Source organism: Crocuta crocuta, unplaced genomic scaffold, assembly GCF_008692635.1.
Source record: "Crocuta crocuta isolate KB4526 unplaced genomic scaffold, BGI_CrCroc_1.0 scaffold348, whole genome shotgun sequence".
Lineage (NCBI taxonomy): Eukaryota > Metazoa > Chordata > Mammalia > Carnivora > Hyaenidae > Crocuta > Crocuta crocuta.
This window is the reverse complement of record NW_027529573.1, coordinates 3,905,873-3,926,101: the sequence shown is the minus strand read 5'-3', so window position 1 is coordinate 3,926,101 and position 20,229 is coordinate 3,905,873. Positions and strand designations below refer to the sequence as shown.

Sequence of the window (20,229 nt, the reverse complement as noted above, 5' to 3'; positions counted from 1 at the left end):
ATTCTTGATTTTTTGGCTTAGATCATGATCTCATGGTTCATGAGATCGAATCCTGCATCGGGTTCTACACTGAAAGCACAGAGCCTGCTTGGGATTCTCCCTCTCCCCCTCTCCCTTTGCCCTTCCCCCTCTCGTGCTCTCCCCCTCTCAAGATAAATAAAGACACTTTAAAAAAAGATCTAGAATACAGGACAGTAAAAACATCTCAGCAGAAACACACAGATAAAAAGGATGGAAAATGCAATGGAAAGCATAAGATTCAAATGAACATGGCGAAAAGATGAACTTACGCCCAAGTGGAGGCCAAGGGCAGGAGAACGGAAGAAACGGTACAGGAGCAATCTCTGAAGGGGTGACAGCTGCCAAAGCTGCAGTACTGATGAAAACATCAAGCCACAATTTAAGAAGCTCAGTGAATGTCACACAGAATAAATACAAAGTAAAGCATGGCTAGCAAATATCATAGTAAAAGTGCTGAAAACTAAAGACAAAAAAAAAAAAAAAGCAAGAAGAGACAGGAAAATACATCTTCAAAGGATCCACAGTAACACTGAAAAAGACTTTTCGAAAGAAAAAATAGAAATGATCAAAATGAATAAATAAATAATATATATACCCATATAATAGAAAACTATATGGAAATGAGAACACATGAACACTGCTACAGGCATCAATCCTGATGAATCTAACAAACATAATGCTGAGCAAAAGCAGGCAAGCACAAAAGAGGACATACTATATAAATCCATGTGTATATAGTTCAAAAAAGGAAAACTTAACCTATGCTATTCTAAGTCAGAATAGTGGTTATCCTTTGAGAGCAGTTAACACTAGAAGGAGACAAGAACCAAACTACCAGATTGCTGGTAACATTCTAGCTCTTGATCTGAGTGAGGTTAAACAGGTATGTTCACTATGTGACAAATCATTTTTTAAAAAATCATTTAAAAATGATTTGTGCACTCTTCTGGGTATATGCTATATTTCAATAAAAGTTTAAGCATATACACAAATTAACTGTAGTCCTTAAATTGCAAATTCATTTCTCAAATGATCTATACACAATTTGATTCCTCCTTTCTACCTACTGTTTAACATATCTTTGAGCAACCCATTCTTTGGGGTCAAGAACGAGACAATCACAGAAAAAGGAGATAAAGCTTTTAGCTCCTCTACAGATTATAGTGACCAAGGTACTGAAGGCCAAGCTGGAAACTTGATNGCATAACACCCTCAAGGTCCATCCACGTTGCTACACATGGCCAGATTTCATTGTTTCTCATTGCAAGGAAACAATTTCAAATGTAAGTATAACAAAAAGACTCTAAAACCAGAGGGAAATAATCATTTACTAAGAGCAATGCTCCTTCCGCCTAAAAAAAAGAATATGGATTGTAGGAAAGGTGATAGTAAGGATGCATTAGGAGATGAGTAATTTCATAGGATGGATCAAGAAAATGAATAGATTATCTTTAGCCTCACAGGAAGGGGTCCATTTGTGATAGACTGAAAATTTAGCAATCACTAGAAGACCAAGAACTTTAAAATAGGATGGACTATTAGGCTGCATTACCTAAGTCTTCTAAGAAATTCTACATTCCTAAGGCAGCTTTCAGAAAATCCATCAGTGTGGTGTAAAAGCCTAAGAAGAGCCCTTTCTCACCTCATGTATATTTTACTTGAAACAAAGAGACTGCCCTTAGTAAATTCCCACCACCATCATGAGTTTGCCTAAGACAAAATCAGGACATGCTTTGTGATAAAGACTGTTAGCAAAGCTGTCTTTTCAATCGGGCAGTTGCTCTTTCCTAGTCATTCTTCCAGGATCTCATATGCAGTGATGGTGGCTTTAAAACCAGACAATGTTAGGAACCAGAAACCCAGCTCAGGCTTTACCTGGATTGACTGTTCTCCCATTCCAACCATTTAGTACAGGAAACTATAATCAGACTCCGCTGCACCCTAGGAAAAACAGTCACTGAGAGAAATACTCTTCCTTGAACTTAAATTGTTCTTACATCAAAATGCTCCCTTCAACCTCTCCTTTCTGAAAGAAGGCACTCCAGTTGCTTTTTTGGAGAGACTTAAGGTGTACTGCACTAAAGGAAAGTAACAGGTGTTAACCTATGGTGGGAAAAGAGGAAGTTTCTTTAAAAAAATTGTTTTTCAAACTATGCTGTTGACCACTGCGCTCCATTATGCTGTGATGGCGAGAAGACCGAACCAGTAGCCGTGGTGCTAGATGGAACCTGGCGTGCTTGGTTCAGAAAGGCTGGCCAGGTGGTTCTGATCCTCCAGCTGAAGCAGCACTAGACTACAACACAGTACATGACATACAAAAATTGACAGGCTTTGTGGACAGCTTTATAGATGGCTAAGAGATCAACAAAATGGGGACTGTCACCACTATTTTTATATGGGTACTTCAAACGTGTCAAGACTCAAATCTTGGCTAGCCTAAACCACTGGGACCAAGAAATAGTAAAATTATATATCAAAGGAAAAAGAAGAACCTCATTGATTTAGATTCAGGAGAGAGATGAATCTGAATTGGTAAGATTTGATTAGATAAATAGAGGTATGAGACTGTCAAGTACAGACAGTAACCAGAACTGTCCTTAAAGCCTTCATGGCTAAAGAATACTGGCAGTGATTCCCACGGCAGCTAACACTTACCGACTGACCACATGCTTTGTGCTAAACACTGTGCTGAATACTTTATTGCATATTACCCCTATTTTATGGATTAGGAGACTGAGGCTGAAACAAGTTTAAGTAACTTACTCAAAGTCACACAACTAGATAAGTGTCAGAGTGAGGACCTAGCCAAAGTCTGTGTGATGCCAATCATACTCCGCTTATAAATTCTAATCAGCATAATTAATTCCTTATATGGCTCATATTTCTGGAGAATTTGGGAATGCTATTGTCTTAAGAATTTTATCCATCCTGTAATCAGTTTAGTCTCTTTGTTTACCTAGTAAAACCTCCTGAAAGAGTTAAAAGGTAAAAATGCAGGTTTAACCAATGATCACAAATTCTAAATAGAATCAGTTTAATTAAGTAATTAGTAAAGTATTATCAGAGACTAAAATGGTGAGAGAGAGAGAGAGAGAGAGAGAATTCTTGGCACTCTTAACCTCGATCTTCCAGAAAGGCCCAAAGACATACTCTGATATACCTCTAGAAACCAGTGGACACCTGGTTAGTGAATCTACAGAAGAATGTGGGGTAAGAAAGAAAAGCAATAAACAATTCAATGCTGATTTCTTTGGGATGTGATTTCTCTGTAGAAAAGAAGTTTGAGATTCATACGTGTTTTATGGTAATTAGAGTAAAGTGTTTTTATTCAGGGAGAATAAAAGATTCTGATTAGTGCTTTGAAAACAGACTTTTTGATAGTGAACTAAAATTGAATATAAGAAAAGGTTCCTAATTTGGATCATCTGTAGCAGCGGATGGGAAGGACATTGTTCTCACAATCTATTCTCATCAGATTTTAATTGTTCTAACCCACAATGACATAAAATTAAACAAACCTCAGTGATGTCCTTACAAAATTAAAATGGACTGTTGGAAATTATGGCTTTTGTTGTTGTTGTTGTTTTGGAAATTATCTTTTTAAAAACTGGACACCCAGGATAGATTTCATTTCAGCAAGGATTAATGATTTGCACCAAAAAATTTTATTCCAAGTAGCTAGCAGAGTGTGTTTCAAATTGTTTTCCCAAACCATGATTCTAGTACTTATTAGATAGCTGTGTGAACTACAGAAAAATCCTTCTGTAGCCTTAGTCTTCTCAACTAGATAGTAGAAATAATACCACTAATTTGCTTCAGTTTCTCCAAGTCTCCATGGTCCCCAGGAAAAGAGAAGTCCAAGATTAAAAATCAAGGGAGTGCCAGTTAGTCCAGAAGCTTTTCTATTGGAGCAGACCCCCAATCATGTTGTGCCCCACCCCCATTACCAGGACAGTGTCTTACCATTATAGGCTGTCATTAGTGACTTCAGGAACAATAGCCCTCAAACTCCACTTAGCCCTGTGATAATTCTGTTGCCTCCAATAGGTCAGAGTCTAAGTCCTTTAATTTCAACTCTTTGTGCTCAAATTTCTTCACTCTTGGTTCAGTTCACTGTCCCTAATAATGGTAGCATATACATTATCAAGCAGGAGGCTTTTGGTATATAGCCCAGGGAGCCTGTCTCTCTGGGAAATTACTGAAGAACATCACATTATATAAAAATCTATTCCTTATTCTAGGATTTGTGAGAATAACATAAAAAATGTTTAAAAATAAGATTTTTGTGTAAATAGTAAACATTTTAATCACATACATGTAACTCATTACCACTGATGATCATGTTAGATGACTAGAACACAGTAAACATTCTACAGGTGGTATCACTATAGAGAACACATTTGACTACTTTAGGATTTTTAGAAATGCCACATGTGATCACAAAAGAAAACTATTCTTAAATGTAGCAATTGAAGCAATTCACTGTTGATCTTGGGCAAGTCACTTCATTTCTATAGGCTCCCTATTCCTCAGGATAAAATGAAATGGTTAGCTCTGGTGATTTCTACTAAACTGCATAAAATACTTATTTCCGTGAGACCTCTACCTTACTCCCTACCCAATCCTACCACCTTATGGTATGGAAGAGATGAATTCCCACAGTCAATGCTATAAGAAAAGGTCACTGGCCATGCAATCAAGGTGAGTGCCCCCACCTTCACTAAAGCAGAGATCAAACTGCACTCACTCCCTCCTTCCACTCACACACCTAAAGTACTTTACAAGGCTATTCTGTAATTCATAGATTTCTGACATTTAGTTAAACCTGGTTTCACTGATACATGAGTATTTTTGCTGCAGTGCTGTTCCAGGATATTCCGGGTATGTAGACAGAAGGAGGAGTGGGGAGTTGTGGTATGGTCTTGTTTTCTCAGCATGGGGATCAGAGATAGCAGCATCTAGTAAAATACATTCCACGTGGGTCAGTTCCCACCAAGAGACTGATCACTAAAATTACCGCTTATCTCTCTTCCACCACTAAATCCTTTATTCGTCAATTTTTCTAACATTTTGTGGTGAAAAATTACAAAGAAAGTAAGTTTTAAGAATTATACAGTGAAGGGGCACCTGGGTGGCTCAGTCGGTTAAGCACCCTACTTCAGCTCAGGTCATGATCTCGTGGTTCGTGGGTTCGAGCCCTGTGCTGACAGAGCTCCAGATAGCCCTGGAGCCTGTTTCAGATTCTGTGTCTCCCTCTCTCTCTGACCCTCCCCTGCTCACGCTGTCTCTCTTTTTCTCTCAGAAATAAATAAAATCATTAAAAAATTTTTTAAAAAGAATGATACAGTGAATACATATATAGGATTCATGAGTACATTAAAGTGTTTTTATTCAAGGAGAATAAAAGATTCTGAGTAGTGCTTTGAAAACAGACTTTTTAATAGTGAACTAAAATTCATATGTGTGAATTAAAATATATATGTATACATATCACATATATGTATATATATCATATATATGTATATTTATGATTGCTTTAAGCTTTATGTATGCTTTATTTATGATGCATATATAAAGATTCTGCAATTACTAACAATTTACTAAATGTGCTTGATCCAGAAAATGTGCTTTACCTAGAAAGTCCATCTATATCCCTTCTCAGTCAATCGTGCCATTTTGGTTCCCAAAGGCAACCAATGATCTGTTTTCACCAGATTAGTTTTGCTCAAGCAATCATAAAATACATTCTCTTTTGTTTTTTACTTTTTTCATACAATCTCATGTTTTTGAGATTCATTCCCGTTGCTGCATGTATCTTACAACTATATAGCAGTTTATACATCCATTCTTCCATTGAGAAATATTTGGGCTAGTCTCAGATTTTGCTATTATGAATAAAACTGCTATGAACATTCTTGTAAAGGTCATTTTGTGGATGTATGTTTTTAGTTCTCTTGGGTAAATACCTAGGCATGGACTTGGTGGACCAAAGGGTGAATGCATGTTTAGATTTTAGAGAAACTGTAAGACCTTTTCCTAAAGTGCTTTTGCCATTCACGTTTCTAACAGGAGAATCAAATATGTGACATCCACGTATGCCTTAGAATCCTACGATTTGATGTTATAATTTTGGCTTTAAACAGCCATGTGCATATTTTCTAAATGATGAGGAAAAAAGTAAAAGCAGTACTTTATATTTACCAACCTATTTATTATTTATGGTGCCATTCCTCTTTTTGAAGATCCATTTTCTTGAGTTTCCATTTGATACCATTTTCCATCAGCCTGGAAATCCTCCCTCAATCTTTCCCAGGGTGCAGGTCTGTTAATAGTCTTCTTGTTTTTCACTTTACATATCTTCTTGAAATATTATTCTTGAAAATTCTTTTTGCTTATTCTTGAATTCTGGCCTAACAGGGTTTTGGTTGTTTTCCTTTCAGCATTTTAAAAATTGTGTTCTGTCTTTAGGACTCTATTATTTCTCATAAGAAATCAGCCATCATTAGTAGAGTTAGTCCCTCTCTTTGTAATGGGTCATTTTCCCCTGGTTACTTTCAAGAGCTTTTTTCTTTATAATTGGTTTACAGTCATTTCCTTATAAATTGCATAGGTGTGGTTTCCTTTGTATTTATTCTCCTGGAGTTTAGCTGGATTTTAGAATCTGTAAATTTATTTTTACAAAATTTAGGGAAATTTTAGTCACTATTTCTACCAATGTTTTTTCCCCATTATTTTCTTTATTCTATCTTTCTGCAACGTGTGTGTGTGTGTGTATCATCCTTTGGCATTGTCCCACAAGACACTGAGGCTCTGTTGATTTTTTCAATCTATTTTTTCTCATTTTCAGATTAGATCATTTCAACTGACCCAACTTCAAGTTCATATCTCCTTCTCTGTCATCTCCAGTATTCAATTAAACCCACTCAGTGAATGTTTTTATTTCAGGTACTGTACTTTTCAGTGCTAAAATATTCATTTCGCTTTCTTTACTTTTTAAATTATTTTTAAACTAAATTTTTTAATGTTTATTTAATTTTGAGAGACAGAGTCAGAGTGCTAACGGGGGAGGGACAGAGAGAGAGGGGGACACAGATCTGAAGCAGGCTTCAGGCTCTGAGCTGTAGGCACAGAGCCCAATACAGAGCTCGAACTCACAGAAATCATGACCTAAGCCGATGTCAGACACTCAACGGTTGACTGAGCCACACAGGCGTCCCTATTTTCTTTACTTTCTTATTGTTTCTATTACCCTATTAAGATTTTCTATCCATTTATTATGAGCATATTTGACTTTCCATATTTGAACATAGCTGTAATAACTGTTTAAAAACTCTTACCTATTAATTCCAACCTTTGGGTCATTTGGGGTTGGTCTCATTGAATGCCTTTTCTCTTCAATATAAATCATTTCCTGGTTTCTTCCTATGTCTAAAAATTTTAGAATATATCCTGGACATTGTGAATTATACATTGCAGACACCCAGGACTTTGTTATATTACGTCTATACAGTATCAACTTTTTTGTTTTTGCAGGCAGTTAACCTTAACAAACTCCTTAAAGTGAGCAGCAGCTGAAATCTCTTCAGTTCCTTCAGCTTGAGCCAAACTGCTGGGAATCTGCCCTCATATGCTTACTTCAGAGATTACTCAGAGATTTGATCAGAATTTATATATAGAAGGGCGCCTGGGTGGCTCAGATGGTGAAGTGTCCAGCTCTTGGTTTCGGCTCAGGTCATGATTTCACAGCTTTATGAGTTTGAGCCCCACACTGGGCTCTGCACTGGCAGCACAGAGCCTGTTTGGGATTCTCTCTCTCCTCCTCTCTCTGCCCCTCCCCAATTTGTGCTATCTCTGTCTCTCTCAAAAAATAAGTAAATGAACACTGCGGGGGAGAAAAAGAATTTATACATGGAATCTGAGTCTTCTCTTTGTAGATCTCTCCTTTGCAGGATTCCCTCCTTATTTTCTGGTTACCGTTGTGAGGCCAACTTGGTCCTCTGATTCTACAACCAGTAAGGCTGCAGATTTCAGCCAATGACACATTTCAGTAGCATTGTGGGGCATGGTGCTGGCACCCGAGCAAAAAAGACATTAAAAATAGGAAATTACTATTTAGAATAGCCAAATTATGGAAGCAGCCGAAGTGTCCATCGGTAGATGAATGGATAAAGAAGATAAGTGTATATATATACAATGGGACATGATTCATCCATAAAAAGAATGAAATCTTGCCATTGCAACAAGATGGGTGGATCTAGAGGGTATAATGCTAAGTGAAATAAGCTAGGGAAAGACAAATACCATTTGATTTCACTCATATGTGGAATTTAAGAAACAAATGAACAAAGGTAATAGACAAACCAAAAAAAAGACTTTAAGAAACAAATGAACAAAGGTAATAGACAAACCAAAAAACAGACTCTTAACTATAAAGAACNGTAAAACAGGTGAAGGGGATTAAGAGTATACTTATTTTGATGAGCATTGAGTAATATACGGAATTACTGAATCACTATATTGTACACTTGAAACTAATAGAACAGTGTATTTTAACTACAGTGAAATTAAAATGAAATTTTTTAAAAAACAGAAAAGTCATCTAGCATTATTCCCTTCTTCCAAGTGCTAATTCTCCTTCAACTTCTGCTGGCTTTTGGTCACTCTCCAGCCCTCCATGTAATTGTTTGTTTTATACTTTGCCCAAAGTTCATAGTTGTTATATGCAGCTAGCGACATTGCCATTGTCAGAAGCAGAATCTTCCCTCTTGTCCTGTGTATCAACAGAAAATACAGATGAGTCTAGTATAAATGGCAGGTACTACGGAAAAATGAAGGTGGTCTGCGATTCACACTGATGCACTTTTTGCCTTCTGATTAAAGATTAGAGCTACATAAAACTCTAGTAGAACTACTTGATAAGACTTTGAGATAATAGATTTTTTTTTCTGTGATATTTGATATGGTAGCCACAAACCACATGGGCTATTGAGCACATAAAATGTAGTTGTTATGACTGGGTAGTTGAACTGTTTACCTTAATTCTAATTAATTTAATTTAATGTAACTACTCATGGCTAATGGCTACTACACTGGACAATAAAATATCATCTGCTCTGGTCTTCCTGTTTACAGATGGTGAACGAGCAACAAGAGGGCTTCCAGAGGAGGTCTATATATGGCTGCTAGTTGCAAAACCAGGATTCAAATTTAGATCTCCTTATTCCTAGTCTGATGTTTCTTCTACTCTGTAGAAGAGACTACAAAGCACTAGGGCTGGAAGAGGATACCCAAAAACATAATGAGTGAAGTGATGATAAAGCAGAACTTGAAAAACTTAGCTTGAGAATGGAACAGCTGGGGGCAGGATGATTTGCAAACATATCAGACATAACATATACATACACACGTATTCACTAGGTGTGCAATTTCTTTTGAGGCAATAGCTATTTTATCAGTAAGAGAAAAAGAGCTTTTTATAAGTCATTACAGGCTCAAAAGCTCTGGCTCAGCTCATTTGTAATACAAAGTACAAAGAGGACAATCAAGAAATTGATGTCCTATCTCCATTCCTCACAAGTGTCTACTTTCCAACTCTTCAGTGATGTGAAGATTTACAGCTTAAGAATCTTATTTGTTTCTTAAAAGCCTGTAAGATACACACCACTGAAAAGGTTGCCAAGCATTCCCCTCCTGAACTTAATACTCCCTATGAGGATATGGTTCTCTGCTAAAATGGAATGCTTTTTACCTTTTAACCTACTCTCCTGTACTACTGGAAGTAAAATAATTATTTCACCACATTCTTTGTCTCTGTCTCTGTGTGTATTTCTCTCTTACCCATCCCCCCCACAAATTTTTGTGTGGATTTCATACTAATATACTAATATACACAGTGTAGAAAATGCTACACAAAGATCCAAGAAAATTAGCATTGTTTTCAGAGAAAGAGCTGTGGTCAGGATGATGTCATCAAAAATTGTCTAATTAATTTCCTGTAGCTACATCCTAAAGGAAATCTGGAAGGATCAATTTTCTCAAAAAGTCCTTTGGCAGGGGCAGGGGGCGTGGGGGCAGTAACAGTTTCTGTAAACCCACAGGTTCATAAATTGACATTGATTATCATTTACCTTTAATTTTTAAAACCACAAAGAATGAAATTTCATTTAAAAATCTTTTATGTGGTAGATGTTATCAGAATATAAAAGTCTCTTTATTGAATGTAAACTCTAGATTTTAGTTACTGACACAAAGTAACTGCAAAAAAGGAGAGCAGTTACTTAGTTGGTATTTGCAACTGGGCTTCCCTAAGTCTTCCTCTCCAGCTCTGAATAAAATGAAGACCACCATTCCTAAGAACCAAAAAGATGAAAGCACTCTTTACCTCCTCTAACTCAATGTTTTTCCTCCAGGCTGATAAGCATTTAGCCATGCTGGACTGGAATGCTGCAGATGGCTTACCAGAGTATTTGAGCCCCTTGAGGGCAAGAACAATGGCACGTTCACCTTTATACCCCAAGGCATTGTAGCATCTGGGGCGCGGTAAACATGTGTCAAATGAGTCAATGAATGAGACTGTAGATATAAATAAGCTATTCTCCTTTCCCTCCAGAAGCTGCCAATTACACAATGGGGAGAAGAACACCATGACAAACAAATGATAAGTGCTGTAACGGGGATATCACTAGAGGCTACACTTTGCCAGTCAAGTTGAAAAAAAAAATAAAAACCTAAAAGATCAATATCAAGTGCTTACGGGCTTAGAACAACCTTTTGTGTGTGCAATCTGTGAAAATCTTTTAATTTAAAATGTGTATAATAGCTGTGCACCCAGCAGTCCCACTTGTTAGACACTACTCCTAAATGTATACAAAGTGACTAGTACAAGGTCTTTTTCATTGCGACCATGTTTGTAAAAAGAAAAAAAAAATCTCCCTGAATATTCCATCAGCAGGTGAGTGGTACAACCATAATAGACAGCACTGCACAAAGTTCAAAAGAACATGGCTGATCTCTATGTGCTAACATGAAAAGAGGTTTAAGACTATTAAGTGAAAAAACTATTTGTAAAATAATATATTTCCACATATGAAAAACAGAACCATAATAGAAAATGGGCTAGAGCCATGCTACCTAATACAAATATAATAATTTAAACTTTCTAGTAACCACATAAAAACATAAAACGAGAAAAGTTGAATTAATAATATATTTTATTCACTCCAATGTATCCAAAATATTATTATATTGCAGTCATTATAAAAACTTAGTAATGAGATACTTTGTGTTCTTTGTTTTCATTCTAAGTCCTCAAAGTTTACTATGTATTTTAAATTTACAGCACACCTCAATTCAAACTATTCACATTTTAAATGCTCAACAGCCACATGTGGTAGTGGCTACCATAGTGGGCAGTATAGATCTCGAAGGGAAATACTTCAAATTGGTAACAGGAGTTACTTCTGGAAAGAATAATGTTTTAATCTTTTACATCAATAACTAATGAATATATTACTTACACAATGGTAAAAATGTAAGAATGAAAAACAAAGTCATATGAGAATATAATGAGCAAATTGACCTATTCCAAGGATGGTTGAATATCTGGGTCAAGGAGGAAAACCTGGGAAAAATAAAATTTTAAAATACCATTTACAATAGAGAACTAGTGGTTACCACAGGGAAGGTGGGGGGAGGTGTGAAACTGGTGAAAGGGATTAAGAGTACACTTATCATGATGAGTACTAAGTAATGTACAGAATTTCTGAATCACTATATTGTACACTTGAAGCTAATATAACACCGTATGTTAATTATACTAGAGTTTAAAAATAAATAAAATACTACTGAATTAAAAGAATATAATATCATTTACAATAAAAGACACACGTGCACACATACACACCTAACACCTAAGGATAAAACTAAAGGAAGATATACAATAGTTTTATTACTGAAAACTATAAAACATTGCTGAAATAGATTTTACAAGGCTTAAATAAATTTAGAAATATACTATGTTCATGGACTATTAGATTCAAATATATTTATAGATTCAATACTAATCCTAATCAAAATTTCAGCAGGATGTTTGAGTGAAGGACAGGGGAACTATAAGCTTACTCTAAAATATATACCTTTACTTACATGTATATAAATGTAGATAACTTGGAATAGCCAAAGCAATCCTGAAGAAAAACAAAGCTACTAGAATTACAGAATCAGAATTCCAGGTTCATTAAAAAGCTGCAATAAATAGGCAATATGCCATTGGCATAGACAAAGAGATCAACAACACAGAAAAGAGAGTCCTTATATGCCTTATACCTGACTTAAGACAAAAGGAGCACATAGTATGGTCTTGTGAATATATGGTTCTGGGTTAATTGGATATTCATTCATATGAGGGAAAAAGCTGAACTTTGATCCCTACCCCAAACCAAACACAAATGTACATTGCAAGTGGCAGGTGACCTAAACGCAGAAGGTAGAACAATAAAGCCTCACAGAAGAATATTTTCATGAGCTTGGGACACACAAACATTCACTTAAACAGAACACAAAAGGGATTTACCATTTATAAAAAAGGATTGGTAAACTGGGCTTCACCAATATTTGTATGATAATGAGTAAAAGAGATAAAAATTTAAAAAGAGAGCTTTCATGGTTCAGAGATGATATAATGAAACCTTAATAGGGAAAACATTGCTGAGGGGTCAAAGAAGGGGTCTTGTATGCAGAGGCCCCAGAACAACTAAAGATACAGGGGGTAAAGTATAAGGCATGTTTAATAAAGTATGACAAGCAGGCTTATATGAACAGATGCTAAGGCATGTGACATACAGAGTAGCTGAAAAGGTTATAAAGGCGTTTGGGCTTTATCCTAAAAGCAAGAGAAAGCTGTCAAAGGTTTTTAATTGGGAAAATTTGTGATCAGAACTAAATTTTTGAGGGATACCTCAAAGATTTCTATAGGTAATGTATAAAATTGAGAAGAAACTAGAATCAGGGCAAAGTTAAAATAGATTTCACAAATTACAGTATTTACATTTTCCCGTGTGACAAGAAGTACGCAAAGCTACCCAGCAAATATAAACAGCACTTTTTCCAGGAGTGTTGAGTTTACTTGACTATCGGCAGGAAAACAATTTTACATTGAATTAAACTCTGATACAACACAGGCATGTGCAACTGCATGTGATTCATTTAAATGGTGGGGCCAAAGATAATGTCAATAATAACAGTAGCACTGTTTTTGAATTCTTATTGTGTCTTAGGCACTGTGCTAACACTTTACATGAACTTATTTGATTCTCAAAACAATAAACAAAGTAGTTCTACTAGAATCACTTCCTCCATCTAACTACACACACAGTTATCTACTCAGATATTTGCGTTTCCATATACCTTGTTTTTTTCACTTTTTTTTAGGTTTTATTTATTTTATTTTGAGAGGGAGAAGGGGCACAGAGAGAGGGAAACAGTGTATCGCAAGCAGGCTCCATGCACCATGGGGCTTGATCCCACAACCCAGGGATCATGGCCTGAGCCTAAATTAAGAGTTGGATGTTTCATGAACTGAGCCACCCAGGTGTCCCTTTTTACTTTTTATTTATCAGCTACTAAGGCTTCACATCCTTTATATTGCTGATGATGTAACTTGGTGTAACTACTTTGGAAAGCTGGTAAAAATTAATAAGTCTAAACATATGTATGAGGAAACACTGCTGATGTTTCCCAAAAGATATATACAAGAATGCTTACAGCAGCTTTTTCATAAAAGCCAAAAATTAGAAGTAACTCACATGTCCACCATGCCTAGAAGAATTACACAATTTTCAGGATCACATGGTAATAAATGGCAGAGTCAAAGTTCAGGTTTGTCTAAAACTGAAGCTCACATTCTCAGCCACTGCACTACACTTGAAAGAAATTACCTACTTAGCGGAGCAACTTCAGCCTATGCTCATAGGTCCAAGCAGTTGACACCCTCTCTTCTTTACTTGTAGGAGAATACGTGTTAGAAAGAGTGGGAAGTTCTGCCACAGTCCAGGCAAAAGATAGTATGGCGGAAGGGAGGGCCCAGAAAAGAGGCTGCCAGACAGAAGAGAATCAGGAACAAAGCCAAACGTGAGAGTTAGGTGGCTTGGGCAACACAAGGACAATCAGAGAATGCAGAAATAGGCACAGACTGAGGGCTAAGTTAGGAACTGAAGGTGGGTGTCCAAGAGGCAGTTGGATAAAGAAATATGACACCCAGGAGAGAAATCAGACTGATGAAAAAAGCTTCAGAATCATCAGCATATTTGCATATCAGATTCCTAAATAGAGAACAACATCTCTAATATAGTATAATTTATGCACTCTTCTGACAATTAATATTAGCTCATAGGAAGGTCTCTATGGGCACCTGAAATTAATTTTCAAACCATTGGAGCAGATAGAAGGTTAGTTAGAATGAAAAATTCCTGTGGAGAAGGTATCACCTCCCCTATTAAGTTTCCAGGAGTAATTGTATAAAAGAAAAAGCTACTGCTTTTTAAGGTAAGTGGTCAGAATGGTTTCAGGCTATTATCTTGCTATTTGGGAAAATATACAAATATACTAGAGCCAAAGATATAAAAAGCAGAAAGGTATAGCTTGGTGTCCTCATAGCCACAGCATTCACAGTGGTTAGTTTTTGCTTCAAAAGTCAGTGTCCTATATTTTATTTCAATATCAAAATAATGCAGAAGGGAAACCAAGGTACATTTTGAGGTCATAGATACAATGTGAGAGTGGGATAATCATAAAAGTTACATTCTCTGATGGGGCACGTGAGTGGCTTAGTCGGTTGAGCATCCATCTCTTGATTTTGGCTCAGGTTATGATCCCAGGGACATGGGACCGAGTCCTGCATTGGGCTCTATGCTGAACGTGGAGCCTGCTTAAGATTCTCTCTCTCTAAAAATTAAAGAAAAATAATACAGTCTCTAGATTTTTGTACTCAAGAGAAGAGTGATTCTTTTGGGGAGAGTTCTCAGAGTTCCAACGAGCATAATAATTAAGAGGAAAAAAAGTAGGGATATAACATAAGGAAAGATGCACAAAACTATCATTATTTGCAAAAAATTTCCATTACAAGAAAATTCACAAGAATCAACAAAACATTATGAGCTATGAGAGAATTTTCATGTGGCCAAAACACACAAAACATGTAAAACAAGCACCTTTCCGGCATATCATCAGTACCTAGTTTGTTTTGTTTTGTTGTGCTGTATTTCCTTAAGATTTTATTTTTAAGCAATCTCCACACCCAATGTGGGGCTCAAACTCACAACCCCAAGATCAAGAGTTGCATGCATCAATAACTGAGCCAGCCACGTGCCCCCATCAACCTAGTTTTAAAATCCCACANTCTCTCTCTCTCTCTCCTAGAAATAAATAAAAATAAAAATAAAAATAAATTAAAAAAAAAATAAAATCCCACACACAATGGAAAAAATATCCTCTTTCCAATGAGATACATTAAATATCTAGGGAAAAAACTGGACTGAATTGTGTAAATTCTTTACATATTTTAGATCTTAATCCCTTACGGGCTCTATCATTTGCAAATATTTTTTCCCATTCAGTAGGTTTTTGTTGATGGTTTCCTTTGCTGTGCAAAAGCTTTTTTTTTTTCTTTTTTGATGTAGTCCCAATAGTTTGTGGGTTTTTGTTTTATTTTCTTTTGTTTCCCTTGCCTTAAGAGACGTATTTAGGAAAATGTTGTAGCCAACGTCAGAGAAATTATTACCTGTGTTCTCTTCTAGGACTCATTTAGGACAAGACTCATTTAGGTCTTAAATCCATTTTGAGTTTATTTTTGTATATGGTGTTAGAAGTGGTCTAAATTCTTTTTAAGTTTATTTATATATTTTGAAAGGGAGAGAGATGTGGAAGAGACAGAGAGAAAGGGAGAGAGAACCCCAAGCAGGCTCTGCACTTACAGTGCAATGTGGGGCTTGAATTCACAAACCAAGAGATCATGACCTGAGCGGAAATAGTCAGACGTTTAAGCGACTGAGCCTGCCAAGTGTCCCAGAAGTGCTCTAATTTCATTCCACATGTACAGTTTTCCCAACATCATTCACTGAAGGGACTGTCTTTTCCCCTTTTCATATTCTTGCCTCCTTTGTCATACTTTAACTGACCATATAAATGTGGGGTTATTTCTGGGTTCTATACTCTGTTCCATTGATCTATGTGTCTAGCTTTGTGCCACCCAGTGCTCATCCACCATTTTGATTACTATAGCTTGGTAGTATATTAAAATCTAGAATTGTGATATCTCCAGCTTTGNGTTTTTTGTTAATAAGTCAAAAAAAAAAAAAAAAAAAAAAAGATGAGATCATGCCATTTGCCACATGAATGGACTTAGAGGGTATTATGCTAAGTGAAATAAGTCAGACTGAGAAAGACAAGTACCATATGATTTCACTTATCTGCGGAGTCTAAAAAACAAATGAGTAAACAAACAAAAAGCAGAATCAGAACTAAAAATACAAAGAACAAACTGATTGTTGCCAGAGGGGAAGGGATGGATGGGAAAAATGGGTCAAAGGAGTGGGAGATACAGGCTTCTGGTTATGGAATAAGTAAATCACAGGAATAAAAGTCACAGCATACGGAATATAGTCCGATATATATATCGGAATATAATGATACTGTAACAGTGTTGTGTAATAGTGTTGTGCAGTGACAGATGGTAGCTACACTTGTGGTAAGCAGAGCATAATATATAAACTTGTAAAACTACTATGTTGTACACTTGAAATTAATGTAAATTGTGTATCAACTATATTCAAATAAAAATAAATAAATATGGAAAAACTCTCCCTAAAAGCACAGATTGCTGAGGGCCATAAAAGGGTAAATGCAAGAGCAAACCACATTCCTGAACAGAAGACCGATATCGAAAGAACATCAGTTTATCTACAATTAATTTGTAAATTTAATACGATTCCAACAAAAATACCAATGGAAGAGTCTCCAAAATTCAACAAAGTGATTTCAAAGTTTATTTGGGGGTATTGACGGGAGACAAGAATATTCTAGAATTTTCTAAAAGAATAACGTTATGAAACTTACAGCAGATGTAAAATGTGCAATAAAGCAACAATAAATAAAACTGTGCTTTGGAACACAAATTGTCCAACAGCTCACTGGGCTGATACTGCAAGGCCTAGTATCAGATCAATATTAAATAACCAACATCAAAAAAAAAAACACAAAAAAATAAAATAACCAAACATCACAACAGGAAAAAAAAAGGATAAATATTCAAGCTTTTTATAAAAGAAATTTTTAAAAACAGTCAGCCCCAATAGCAATCAAAGAAATGCAAAGTAAAATAGCAATATATCACTTTTTTGTTTGACTTATCAAGCTGACATTTTAGTTTATGTTCTTTATTATTTAGTAATGCCAAGTGTTGGCCAATGCAGGGAAACAACCTCTGATACATTGCTGGTAGGACTGAAAACAGATACAGCCTTTCTGAGAGCTATTTAGCAGTAAGTATCAGAAGCTTAATACGTTTTTTCCAAACAAGCCCACTTTTAATAATTTAGCCAAAGGAAATGATGAGAGATATGTTCAAAGATTAATCTACAAAGATGTTTTTCTAGATTTAATAACATCAAAAATTTTGAAACAAACTAAAAATATAACAGCAAGAGTAGAGACGAAATAATTTGTGATAAAGCCATAATACTTCTGTAGAACATTTCATAAAATGCAGAAATGGGGGGACTTGGGTGGTTCAGTCAGTGACGTGTCTGACTTTGGCATCCCATCTCATGGTTCGTAAGTTCAAGTCCCACATCGGGCTCTGCACTGGCAGCTCAGAATCTGCTTTGGATCCTCTGTCTCCTTCTCTGACTGACCATTCCCTGCTCACACTCTCTCTCAAAAATAATGAAATGAACATTTTTTTAAATTAAAAATAAATAAAATGCAGAAAGGTAAAAAATTAAGTGGAAAATATTAACAACAAAAACAATTTATAAAAGTATCACAATAGGATTTCAATTTTTGTTTGAGTAAACAATTATATGTGCATATTTGCTAAAAGATTATACCCAAAATACTGAAAGAACGGTAGGCTTATGGCTTGTTATTTTCATCAACTTTTTACATAACTGGATCAAACTAATGAGTCTTACCCTTAAAAAAAAAAACCTAAGAGTCTGTGACTAAAACAGATAGGATGGTAGAAAATGGTATCAGATCTTTGCTAATGGTATGAAGTATTTTGTCCATCGTGACTGATATGAGGGATCACATGACTGATACGCTGACCAGGTTTTAGAGCCCCACACACCAATTTCTGGGTCTCACTCAGGGGCCAACCTGAGTTCCACCTGTTTCACAAAGGTCACCCTGGTCTACACCTGGGAGTCTCTGTCTCCTCCGGAATTTGAGAATCTTGGCAGTGACTGAAGAGAATGTTCATTATTTATTGCTCGAGCAGTGTCTTAATGCTTTTGTTTTATTCGAGTTCTGTCTCAGAGAGAACACCAGCCCTTCCAGAGGAGGCCTCATGCCCAGGGCCTAGACCAGTGCCCTCCGCACGGTGCTCATGTTTGGGACTTTGCGGGCAGACACCACACTTCACTGAATTCTATCACAGAAGACTGGGCAACTAAAACTTTGAAACTGAATGAAATACCCATTACTGCAATAATTCCTTTGAATGTTCCTTTAAATTCTAGACGAATATAACTCCAGTCTTTAAAACTATTGGCCGGTTTCAGGGAGGTGGGAATAAAGATTTCCAGTTTAATGCAGGCGGACAAGCAGCAGCAGTCAAATGCAACCTTAAAAATTAAGGGAGAAGGTAAGAAAATAGCATTAAATTCTCAAGAAAATGAATGGTGGTACCCTATGATTCCAGAGGCAAACACAACAGAAGAGACACAGTGAGAGAAAAGAGGAATTCTACAGGTCAGTCTAGAAATCAGATAAATATGCTTTGGCAACACAGAGTATGGGCCCGGGCTAGACAGGACGTCCCCAAACAGGCTTCTGCTGTGGCCGACCTGTGGCTAACCGGCAACCAGAATGGGCAACAGTGAAAATGAAAGAGCCAGGAGGGAGGTTGTAAAAATTATTCCAGCTTTGATAATGAGAAACTTTGAAGAGAAAATTAATGGAAGAAAAAAAGAAAATTAATGGGATTTTCAACTTGGAAAAGGAGAGGCCACAGGCCATTAATTATGGTAGCTGAACATTCACTGTCTGGTCCCAGAGGGGTAAAATCAGTCTTACTTATACATAAGGAGGGGTTCCCAATAGGCAGGTTTGTGAACTACTGTGGTGGTGGTGAAGTAGAGGCCAAAAGACAGGGAGATAGGGTGTCTGTGGCAGGCAGAAACTTGAAGATGGGAGATTTGGGGAGGGAACTGGTTCCAGTATTATCTCAAGGTCCCTTCCATCCTTATAATTTAATGATTTCTTAATAAATTATTGTACAGCAAAGGTTTATAAAACCCAGATAACACAAGCTATATAAAATTACACTATTAAGAAAGAAGAGGGAAGGCAGAAAATTTTCACTTCTCTTTTTTAATACCTATGATAATCCTACGCCCTAATTATAAGTCTTTCAACCCTATTCAGTAATTGGGCTAATATATATGCATCCCAAAGGTCAGGAAAATAGAGTATAAATGCAGCTCTTGACATATTTATAGCCATCTGAGCCTTCATTAAATGGCCCTATTTAGACAACTACGCTGGTTTAGTCCTTAAACCTGGCTCTCACTTAAAGCCATCAGTATATCTGCATCTAAAAGTCTGATCCCTCTTTTCATTCCCTTAACATCAAGAAGTCAGATTTCCGGCTTTTAAGAACTGTTTATAAACTAAGAGTAAATAGGCAAAGAGAAAAAATATTTAGTATTATCTTGAGAATAAAATCACCTGAAGTCCATGTCCCTTCACTGCTATATTTTGACAGCTTTCAAAGGCCTTTTTCTGATATCCATGGATGAGAGAAACTATAGAAGTCTCTCCCGTTCCCATGGGGAGACTCCAGCACACCACTGAAACAAAGGCTTTTTTCTTCCCCAGTGTTTTCCTAGTGACTGACCATGTTCTAAAGACTTGAAGATGCTGGATCATTTAATAGTATAATTAATCTCTATAATGTTCCACAGTGAAATTCTAAGATAACTAAGTATAATT

The 20,229-nt window shown here is 36.4% G+C and overlaps 1 protein-coding gene across 1 annotated transcript in view; it reads right to left on the bottom strand.

The window, feature by feature from the left end:
- The window catches only part of TTC28 (tetratricopeptide repeat domain 28), a gene marked incomplete at its 3' end in the record, with an annotated part of 610,006 nt that overhangs the window by 275,929 nt on the left and 313,848 nt on the right, over window positions 1–20,229 (bottom strand).